Raw genomic sequence first — 12559 nt, forward strand, 5'->3', positions numbered from 1 at the left:
CACCAGTGAGAGTGGAGCAAGGGATTGGCAGCCATCCATGTAGCAGAAATTAGTTCCTGATGTTTTTTAAAAATAAAATCAGGATTTGTAACTTTTTATGTGTGAGCATGGTGAGCATCTTTTATAAATGTTTTCATGCCATTTAATTGACGTCAGTTTGTATCACTGTGTCTGTGTCCTGCAGGAGGAGTACAGTGCAGAACACATCCATTGGCATCATGTACCACTTAAGCACTTCCACTCCTGTCTGGAGCTAATCTCCTCCAAGCCACATGGCATCCTCCGGATACTGGATGACCAGACCTGCCTCCCGCAGGTACGTACACACACACACACACACACACACACACACACACACACACACACACACACACACACACACAGATATAGACAAGTTGTATACAAGTTATATAAGCTGTAGGGTGTAATATAAAGAATCAGGTCCAAGGAGCAAGTGATCAGTTTAATATAAGGTGCAATGTAATCAGTGGTAGTGCACACTGAGTAAGAGGTAAAGACTAGAGGTTGCATTATACTATAATAAGTACGGTTTATAAATAGGTGGGAATGTTATTTATAAATACAGTGAAAATATCCAAAAAGGTTAACAGCTCAGTTAACCTTCAATCAGGGTGGAGGTTAGGCATGTTTGACAGCCTGTGGGTAAAAACGTTTATTGCGTCTGTTTGTTGACCTGATCGACCTGTAGCAATTTACCAGAGGGAAGGAGGGAAAAAAGTGAGTGTCCAGGGTGTAAGGGGTCCTTGATGATGATACCGGCTTTCCGCTGAAGTCTGCCAGTATAAAAGTCTCTGAGGAAGGTTAGTGCAGTGCCTATTGCCCACTCTGCCGCCCTCAGCTACCGCTGCAGTTTTTTCTTGTCCTCCATGGTAGAGCAGTTAAACCAGAGTGTACAGCAGTAGGTCAGAAGGCTATTGATGGTGGAGTGGTGGAAGTTAATTAGCTGTTTTTGAGGTGGACCAGGTAAGGTTGGCCGAGACCACGAGGAACTTGAAGCTTTCTACCCTTTCTACCTCTTCCTCATCGATGTAGAGGGTAGAGTGCTCCAATCGCTTGGTTCTCCTCAAGTCAATTATCATCTCCTTGGTCTTGGCTGTGTTCAGATACAGGTTATTGTTGTTGCCCAGGTGCTGAACCGCCTCTCTGCAGACTGAATCACTGTTGTTCTCGACTATCCTATGATAGTAGTGTCATCAGCAAATGCTATAATGGTGCTACTGGTGTGAATTGGAGAACAGTCATGGGTAAAAAATGAGTATAAGAGGGGACTGAAGACACACCCCTGTGGGATGCCTACGTTCAGATTGAGGGTGGAGGAGGTGTGCTCTCCCATCCTGACGTCCCGGGGTCTGTCACTCAGGAAGTCCAGTGTCCAGTTTGCAGGGTTGAACTGTGTTGAAGGAGGATCTGAAGTCCACAAACAGCATCCTCATATAACTGTTACTACTGTCCAGATGTGTGAGGGTTGTGTGAAGAACTGTTATGTCAACCTCTGTTGACCTGTTTGCCCTGTATGCAAACTGGTATGAATTGAGGTCTGCAGGAATGACAGCCTTAATGTGTGACATGATAAGTTTCTCAAAAAATTTTGGCGATTATTGGTGTTAAAGCAATTGGATGATAGTCATTCAAGCAGCTCACCGTGTTCTTCTTGGGCACTGGAACGATGGTGGCTGACTTAAAGCAGGATGGTACTACAGACTGTAGCAGTGAGAGGTTGAAGATGGTGGTGAAAACCTCTGCTAGTTGGTCTGCACATGCTTTAAGCACTCTTCCTGCTACACTGTCTGGACAAGCTGCTTTCCTCGCATTGACTCTGCACAGTGTGGTTCTGACCTGATGCTGCTCCAGCTGGATGGGGATATTGTCCCTCCTGCTACTGGTATCACTGTTTAGTTTGCTCAAAGCGAGCAAAGAACTGGTTTAGGGTGTCGGGTAAGGTGATATCCGGAGAGTTTGTTTGTGTGCGATTATCTGTGTAGCCAGTAAGTGTCTTGATCCCCTGCCACTAGTTTCTGGAGTTGTTTTGTTGAAATTATGCTGTCCTCACTAAATTTTGTTGCAGGCAAAGTAATTTCAGCTATACAGCTAGCTTAACATTCTTTATTCCCAGCACTTCATCCTCCAAGAAACAGGCCGCTTGTTGTGTTTGGCAGGATTTAATAATGAAAATAAACTCTCTCTCTCTCTCTTTTTTATAAAACTGTACAAAAAAAAGGAATACAAAATACACAATGAAGACATGTTCCATTACACTGGAGAATAACATTGCTCTAGTGAAAGATACATGACCACAAATGAAGCATCTGCTGAAAAAATACCTGCCTCCATATGATTTAACCCAAAATAGTTACTAATACACATTATATGTATAGGAACTTACGGATGAAGCCGATATTGTGGACTTTAACACCAGGATTGCAGAGATTGCCATCAGATTACAATTTTTTTCACTGCAGCAGCAGAAGAGCACACTACTTCCTGTAGTCCACTTCCTCTACAAAAAAAGACATCCTGCTTAGTTACCACTAGGTGGTAGTAACACTTCTAAACAACTATAATATGTCCGTTCCATGACAGAAATGTTCCTCGATATGCTGTTTGCATTTGTGTTTGGCTTTTTTCAGCCCTTTAGCAGAGATTGGCGTGCCTCTTTGTAGGCTTGTTGATCTCCTGATTTGAAGGCATTGTCACATGCTCTTAATAGAGATCACACCTCGCTGTTGAGACATGGCTTCTGTTTTGGGAACACTTTAACAGTCTTTGTTGTTGTTACACTCTCAGTACAAAAGTTGTATGAGAGTATGGCAGATGTGTGGCCCTCCAAGTCTGATCCTTCTGCACATATACCCAAAACCGTGTGGTCAAAACAGTCCTGTAGGGCTGTGGTGGCTTCCACGGTCCACACTTGTACTGTTTTTACAAATGGTCTGTGTCTGAATTAGAGGTTTACAGTGAGGAACATAAGTATTTGAACACCCTGCGATTTTGCAATTTCTCCCACTTAGAAATCATGGAGGGGTGTGAAATTCACATTGTAGGTGCATTCCCATTGTGAGAGACAGCATTTAAAAAAAATTCAAGAATTATTTGTTTGATTTTTAAAGAATTTATTTATATTGCACTGCTGCACATAAGTACTTTACAACCTGGCAATCAGCAAGAATTCTGGCTCTCAAAGACCTGTTAATATGTCTTTCAAAAGTCCACTCCTACTCCACTTATTAATCTAAATTAGTAGCCACTGTCTGAGCTCTTTTTTTTTTTTTTTTTTATCTCACAAATCCATATTTTATTTACAACAGAACATAGACAACACATTAACTATTTAAACTGAGAAAATGCACTATTTTCATTTTATGATTGCAGGCAAGTAATTTTAGCAGCCAGACTCTTCTACTGTTCTTATATGCAAAGCCTTCCCTGAAAAAGACATCGTCTGGACCTGCATATACTTTGCAGCTTTCATAGCGCCCTTTCAGATGTGCAAGTTGCCAATTCCATAGGCACTGATGCACTTCCATGGGGAATAAGGACTTTAACATTAATAACAGGAAGTAACCAAAAAAAAAACCTGAAAACTGAGACAGGGCAATACAGTTGGCATGAGGAAATGAAGAACTTAGTGTCAGAGTCCAGCCTGAGGGTCATGACAAATAATTAAAAAGACACCACTTGGACCAAAACGTACAAAATTATTAACCAAATAAAGTAGAAAACTGTAGTACTCCATGAGGTTTGCTAATCAGTGTTCTTGGTGTATCAGTATCTGGATGGGTTATTGAATGCTAAGAATGCCTGATGTTGTATAGAATAAAATCTAAAACAATCAGGCCAAAGCTAACCGAATAAATAACACAATGAATTGTCTCCCTGAATGGAGAAGAGCTGAAACAGTCAGCTCTTAAATGCTTCAAGGAGACTGGTCAGGTGCTTTCAGTTGCACTGATTAACCCCACCTACCAGGAACTTGCAAGACAACTCACAGGGACACATGGGGAAAAACACAGCGGGAACTGGCCAAGGGAGAGGGCTGTTACACTCAAAACACAAACGGGATCAACAAAGCCAACCGATATTAGGACCACGACATGCATACAGGTTTTGCATCTTTTTTTTTTTTCTTTTTTTTTTTATGTATTTATTTATGCAAGTTTCAAAATTTTTTTACACATTCACAAACAGCGGGACAGAAGAACACAGACAATAAAGACAATAACAACCAAAAAACAAACAAACAAAAAAACAAAACAGAGCAACAAACCACACAACAGGGTACATGGCCAGCACTTATTAAAAACAGCAGAGAAGCAAACAAAGCAACTGGTATACATGTCAAACAACTCACAATCTAGTGAGTCCAATCCACAAGATCAAATCCAAAGATCGCTAGGAGGAGCTGATAACAATCATGCAAAAACAGTTATGGGCAACAGCTCAGAATGCAAGCAGTTAAAACAACGTGGTCAGGACCCAGGGCGTGGACTGTCCTTCTTAATGTGGTCTATAAAGGGCCCCCATATCTTCCTGAACTTCTCCATGGAATCAGACGTAGAGAACCGAATTTCTTCCAGGTATAGACAGGAGACCATCTCCTCGAGCCACCTCTTGAAGCAGGGAGGGGAGGCAGATTTCCACTCCCCCAGAATCAGACGTTTGGCAATCACCATACCAAACATGAGGGCCTGTTGAACAGCAAAGGGAAGTGCCAAGGAGTCGTCGGAGCAGCCCAGGATCACCATAAGACAGTCAGGATACAGTTGCCTATCATAAACAGTGCTAAAGAAACTAAAAATACTAGTCCAAAAGGCTGTAAGCGTAGAACAGGACCAAAAAAGATGGCCAAGAGTACCGTCCACAAGTTTACATTTATCACATTTGGGGGAAACGTTAGGAAAAATCTTGTTCAATTTGGTTTTGGAATAGTGCAGTCTATGGACAACCTTAAATTGAATTAACTGAAGCCGGGCGTTAACAGAGCATAGTTTTATCCGACTTAACACTTCAGCCCATAGATCGTCAGAGATAACCAAACCAGTGTCCCTTGTCCAAGCCTCTTTAATATGGCAAGAGGGGGCTGCCAAAGAAAAAAGGTTGACAAGCCGAGAAATTAAGTGTTTTGAGGTGGGAGGTTCGTTCATCATATTGTAAAAGACATGCTGTATGGGGATGGTATCTAAATTTGAGAATGCTTGCTTGACATAATTCCTAATTTGTAAGTACCGAAAAAAATGACTTGTAGGGAGATTGTACTTTGTCTGAAGCTGAGCAAAAGAGGCAAAATGATTGTCAATATAAAGATCCTTTATAGCAATTAACCCTTTGACAGGCCATTGTTTGAAAGCAGCATCCATTGTACTAGGCGTAAAGCTAGGATTGTGGCAGATCGGGGCAAAAGTTGACACTACCGGGAGGTTCAAGATTCTCTTAATTTGATTCAATATTTTTATGGAGTTGCAAAGAATAAAGTCATCACATGCACTTTTAATAACCGATTTTGAAAATAAGATAGCTGGCAAGGATGCTCCAGTGTGGTCGATAGCAGTGCTAAGCTCCAATTCGAGCCATTTAGGGCTGGACCTGCATCCCACAGTATCACCAACTATAGACAGATTCCAGAAGACCCAGGCTCTGGCATTACAGACCCAGTAATAATGTCTGAAAACTGGAAGGCCCAGACCACCCTCGTCCGAGGGCTTTTGCAAGTGAGACTTCGAGATGCGGGGGGGCTTGTAGGCCCAAACAAAAGGCATGATAATTGCATCCAACACTTTGAAAAAGGAAGACCTGAGAAAAATAGGAACGTTCTGGAATAGGTACATGAATTTAGGGAGCACAACCATTTTGATTATATTGATACGGCCAATCATTGAAAGTGGGAGAAGTTTCCACCTATCTATCATACACTTGAGCTCATCAGTTAGAACCGAATAATTAAGCCTGAAGAGGAGTTTTAAGTTCCTAGGGATGTTAATACCCAGGTATGAAAAATAATCCTGGGAGACCTTAAAGGGCAAACTAGACAGGAAATCAGGGCCCAGACCAGACGACAGCGGCATAAGAACAGACTTCTTCCAATTTATGGTGAACCCTGATAGGTGGCCAAAGCTGTCAATCAGCTTAAGAAGTGGAGGAAGGGAGATCTTTAAATCTGAAAGAACCAATACGATATCATCTGCATACAGACCGATGGTGTACTCTGACGTGCCACAATTTATACCAGAGATATGGGAATTGGCTCTGATGGCAATGGCCAACGGCTCAAGAGCTAAAGCAAAAAGCATTGGAGAGAGGCAACAACCCTGCCTTGTCCCACGGTGTAAGAGGAACGGGAGCGACCTCTCATGGTTGGTAAGGACCGAGGAACGAGGGCAAGCGTAAAGCAACTTAATCATATTCAAAAAATTCGACCCAAAACCAAATTTTTCAAGAGTAGCAAACAAATAAATCCATTCCACCTGGTCAAAAGCCTGCTGGGCATCGAGTGAAATCACCGCAGAATTGGGCAGTGTCGTTGAGTACATCGCATTTAAGAGACATCTAGTATTAGAAAAAGAGAATCTATTGGGGATAAAACCCGATTGGTCCGGATGAATTATAGAGCCTATATGCTTATTTAACCGGTTGGTTAGGACTTTAGCAATTATCTTTTGGTCCGAGTTGAGAAGACTTAGGGGACGATAGGAAGAAACATTAGTTTCGTCTCTGTCTTTTTTCAGGAGGAGACATATATGGGCATCGTAGAAAGAATGAGGGAATGAGCCGTTTAACACTGCGCAATTTACCATCCGAAGTAGCAGGGGAGCGATAACGTCAATATGTGTCTTATAAAGCTCTATCCCGAAACCGTCCGGACCACAAGCTTTTCCATTAGGAAAGGAGCAGATTGCATTTCTAATTTCCTCCAGCGTAAAGTCTGCATCGAGTAAGCCCCGTGCAGCCTCAGGAAGAGTCGGGATGTCTAAAGCATTAAGAAAATTGGTGATTTCAGCAACTGTGGCCATGGTACTAGATGTGTATAACTGACAATAAAAACTGCGAAATCTGTCATTTATCTGCTTGTGATCAGACAGCAACTGGCCAGTTGCAGAGAGAATTCTGTGTATTGCCCTTTCAGCTTGAATGCCCTTCAGCTGTCTGGAAAGCACCTTGTCAGCCTTTTCACCAAGCTCAAAATGCTTCTGTTTTAATCGACGAATACAATTCATGACCTGCTCCCCCAACATGTGGTTGTAGTCATATTTCAATTTGAGAATGGTATTAAGTGTGTCAGCAGCCCCGGTATCGCGATACTTCTCCTCCAACACAGCCAGCTCTGCCTCAATATTAGTACGCAGCCTGAGTTTGTCCCTCTTCTGAGAAGCTTGATAAGCAATAATATGACCTCTAATAACGACTTTAAAGGACTCCCACAAAACCGAGTCTGAAACTGCACCATTATCATTAAATTGTAAAAATTCTGCGATTTTAGTAGATAGGTAAACCGTAAAAGAGTTATTTAGATATAAAGAGGGGTTAAATTTCCAATTGTATTGGGGGGTATATAGGTTGAAGTCAATTACCGTTGAGAGAGGTGCGTGGTCCGAAACTAAAATACTGTGATAAGTGGAACTAACCACTTTCGAAATAAGCCTGGAATCAATAAGAAAATAGTTAATTCTACTGAAACTGCCATGGACAGGGGAGAAGAAAGAGTATTGCTTTTCTAACGGATGCTGGTGCCTCCAAATGTCAACCAAGTCCAAAGATTTAGTAAGAGTATTGAGTACAGAAACAGCTCTCAAGGTTGGGGCCAGGGACGCAGAGGACCTATCCAACAATGGATCGAAATAACAATTAAAATCACCACCGATAATGATATTATGGTCATTGTATTGTGAGACAAGATTGAATATTTTACTAAAGAAGTCAGGGTTGTCAAAATTAGGGGCATAGATGTTCAAGAGGACTACAGGGGTGGAGTTGACTGTACCTGTAACAAGTATGAACCTCCCACCTGGATCACATATCTGAGTTTTGAATATAAAAGGAATAGTTCTGCGAACAAGAATGGCAACCCCTCTCGCCCTGGAAGAAAAGGCGGACTGGTACACCTGTGACACCCATACCGATCTTAATCGCCTCTGCTCTGAAGGTTGGATATGGGTCTCCTGTAAAAAAATTATATCAGAAGACAGAGATTTTAAATGCGAAAATACTTTACCACGTTTAAGAGCTTTGCCCATACCCCGACAATTCCAGGTCGTAAAAGTGATGTGGCTCATCCCCAGCTTAAGTGAGTGGATGGTGTACGACGATGTGGAAGGACAAAATGAAGGCTTTGAGGTTTGACAAATAAAGAGCTGGCACTTACATCAAAAAACAAAAACGACACATATTTAGAAACATGTAGACCCCCCCCCTCCCACCCCCACCCACCCCACAAACCGCAGAAAAAAAGATAGCGGAACACCCCCAATATCCAACAGGGAGGCAGCCGGGAACCAGGGCCAGCCTGACTGAACGCTAATACTCAAAAAAAAATACCATGGAGCCCCGTGCGCCCCACATATAATCTATTTAACAAACCTGAAAAACAAAATTGTGCACCAAGTACGAAAGATCCAACTCAAATATCTAGATGGACATAAAACTTTAACCGTTGCAACAAAACTGCAAATATGCAGAAATGAGACAGAGCATACAGAAACATGTGCATATTCCCAATATCACAACGTAACACAAATACTGTAGAAGCAAAACCCAATAGGCAAAATAGGCACTGTACACCGTTTCAGTGCGGGAAAGACATGTACTCTACAGTATGTAAATCACAGTATGCAAACCAAAAAAACCTTGATATTGCGCATTGATCAGCTGAGGACAAAGATGTTGGATCAAAACATTCAACATAGCTGGGTAGAGAACATTACTGCAGAAAATGCGCAAATATGTAAACATGTCGTGAAATTAGTAAGTCACTTGTGAATTATTATTCATTTGCAGAGCCAATGGAGTCAGCAAACCGTGCAGCTTCCTCCAGCGACATAAAAGTCTTCGATGTGTTGTTATATTCGACATGGAGCTTTGCGGGAAAGCGAAGAGAGCACTTAGCACCGGCGTCAATCAGCCGCTTCCTCACACCACCAAAGGCCTGCCGCTGCGCCGAGACCTCCGCAGTGTAATCAGGAAAAATGGAAACTCTGTCTCCGCGGTACGGCAAAGGAGACCTTTGCCTGCTGAGTCGTAGTATGTCAAACACATCACGGTTGTTGTGGACTTTAGCGATGATGACACGTGGCCGTTCATTGGGCTGTGGCTTCGGTCTCAGGCTACAGTGGGCTCGGTCTATTTTTATCGGCCTGCTGAAGTTCTCACGACCCAAAAGCTCTGGAAGTAGGTTAGCAACGAAGTCGGTAGGGCTGCCTTTCTCATCCCCTTCCTTAACTCCAGCAATCCTCACGTTGAGTCGGCGAGAGCGCCCCTCCAGATCGTTGATCTTAGCTTTGAGGAGAGTGTTAACCACCTGTAGCTCTTTGCACGATGCTTCCAGCGCTGCTAATCGGCTATCGTTAGCGGACATAGCTTCATCAAGGTCTTCAAACCGGCGCTCAGACTCATGATATTTCTTCTGGAGAGAAGTTAGCGTTGCATCAATTGCATCGAGACGGCCCTCAACAGACTTCTTCAACCCGTCCACGAGCGAGGTTATTTTGGAAAGCTCAGCTCCATGGTTAGCGATAGCCGCTAATATGGCATCATTACCTGCCGCCGACTGGCTCGCCTTGGACGTATCCCTCTGGCTCTCATCTTTCTTCGGCATGATGACAAAAGATCGGCTCCGACAGTCCGCGAAACAGATTTTAAAACTACCCAGCTAGAAATAAACTTAAAGTGCAACTTTATGAGTGAGAAGGCACGGAGAGCACAGAAAACACGTCTACTCCATAGCTGCACACGAGCGCCCCCCACTGTCTGAGCTCTTTAAAGACACCTGTCCACCCAACAGTCAGTCAGACTCCAACTACTACGATGGGCAAGACCAAAGAGCTGTCAAAAGACATCAGAGACAAAATTGTGGACCTCCACAAGGCTGCAAAGGGCTACGTGGCAATTGCCAAGCAGCTTGGTGAAAATATATCAACTGTTGGTGCAATTGTTAGAAAATGGAAGAGGCTAAAGACGACTGTCAGTCTCCCTCGGACTGGGGCTCCATGGAAGATCTCACCTTTTGGGGTATCACTGATGATTAGAAAGGTGAGGAATCTGCCCAGAACTGCACTGGAGGAGCTGGTCAATGACATGAAGAGAACTGGGACCACGGTGTCAAAGGTCAGTGTCGGTAGAACACTACGCTGTCATGGGAGTGTCCAAATTCATGGGCTGCATCGTCCTGAGGCCGCATTTGTAGGCCGATTACGTCACAGCAACGTGACGAAGGCTGTCCAAATTCGTAGGCTCCTCCGAATGCAGCCGACAAATGTCTCCTCCTTTTCCCCGAATTTGAAGGATGGGTTGGGTGTGTCCTTCGTGGTCCACCATATCCCAGAATTCATAGTGCGGCCCAGCCAATTCCAGTCTTCAACAATGGCGGCTGCTACTAAGTTTTTAATATTACTCTTATTACTCTTTCTGGGTCACAAAATAAAGTTTTAACATATTTTCAGGTGAGAATGTAGCTACGTAAACTTCAAATATCTGCTCGGTTCACCAAGATATCACACATTTGCAAAAGTGTTCCGACATTTTCGGAGACGTCTGCTACCCACCAGCTCGATAGCTAGCCAGGAGCTTGAGGGTCACTGGAGCCGCCGAGAATGGCTCGACGAAACTCCCGGCACATCATTTTCAGCTCTTTGCAGTCTTTCGCTACTCAAGTTAAACATAATATATAAGTCACGTAGATAACCTAAAAATGTTATTGTTGGGCTTTTTTCAGTATTTTATTTGTTTGTGAGTAAATCGGTTTGGCTGACATTAAAGTTATTAGATTAGATTAGATGAAATAAAACTTTATTAATCCCCCGGGTGGTTTTGACACAGCTGAAGTCATGCTTTGCATGGAAGGTTCCCCTCTCAAGTCATCACATGTCCAGGGCCCTTCTGGGAGAAAGTCATGTGGTCAGATGAGACCAAAATAGAACTTTTTGGTCTCAACTTCACTTGCTGTGTTTGGAGGAAAAAGAAGGATGACATCATCCTTTGGGGGTGCTTTTCAGTGAAGGGGACAGGGTGACTGCACTGTATTAAGGAGAGGATGAATGGGGCCATGTATTGTGAGATTTTGAGCCACAACCTCCTTCTGTCGGTCAGAGCATTGAAGATGGGTCGTGCTGGGTCTTCCAACTGACAATGACCCAAAGCACACAGCCAGGATAACCAAGGAGTGGTTATCCTGTAAGAAGGATATCAAGGTTCTGCAGTGGCCTAGCCACTAGTCTCCAGGCCTAAATCCAATCCAGAACTGATCCGGTATTAAACAGGACTACAACAGTTCAAAATCACGACTACTTAGGACTTAACCAAAACAGAACCAGTCACATCCCACTCACATCTAGTGAGGTATGTAAGTCTGGTGGACACATTGCAATTCATGGTGAAAGAGGAAGAAGGAGCTTGTTACTCTTAAAAACATCCCACTGTAAATAAAGCCAGGTATGAAATAAAATTACTTCTCACAGCGTGGCATAGTAAGCAACTTAAATATAACACATAAAATTCTGAGAAAAATAATAATGAAGCATTTAACTATATAATAAACTCAATTATGCAAAAATTATATAATAATATTGCAAACTGTAATATGGAACATAAATTAATATTCTAATCCATTCAAATTAAATGTGACAACAACAACAAGTTACAAGTGCAACAGGCTACAAGGCTACAAGATACATGACATATAGCACATACAGTGCAATCTTCATAACTGTTTTGTCCGGTGCTAGCTTGCACAGTGTGTGCAAGCAAGAGGTGCACGCTAATACAATCAACACTGCTGTAAAGGGGCCTCTGCAGAGATTCCACAGAATTGCCTGGAATAACCAGTGAATTGTGCGATAGTTTTTTGCAACCAGAGCAGTTGCCCTGGTGACTGTTAAAAAGAATCCAGGTAAAAAGGCATTCACATTAGCTTCATGTTTCAAGGTGCTCCTATCTTTTGTACACAATCTCTAGTGCTTTTTCCTTTTTCTCTACATCTCTGTGTTGTTGTTGTTTTAACTTTAAAGTAAAGCATAATTGTTCTTCTGGGATGGTTGTGGGGGTATGTCCCTGACAGGCCACTGACCACACATTCCTCCAGAAGTGCCACTACCATCATGGAAACAGCCCCTACTATGCCAAGCCCAGGAACCCTTTGCCAGTCTTCACTATTTACCACTATGCTGGACCTGTCACTTATCAGGTATTGACCACCCTGTTATATACAGTGTGCGTATTAATGTTTAATTTAAAAAAATAATGTAACCATCTTTTTCCAGGTTCATCATTTCCTGAATAAGAACCACGACCAGTTTAGGACAGAAGTGGTGGAGCTATTTGCCAGGAGTCGCAGTAA

Source organism: Copadichromis virginalis, linkage group LG8 (genome assembly GCF_057382275.1).
Source record: "Copadichromis virginalis isolate Kocher_CV1m ecotype Utaka linkage group LG8, C_Virginalis_male_GT1.1, whole genome shotgun sequence".
In the NCBI taxonomy this organism is placed as follows: Eukaryota; Metazoa; Chordata; class Actinopteri; order Cichliformes; family Cichlidae; genus Copadichromis; species Copadichromis virginalis.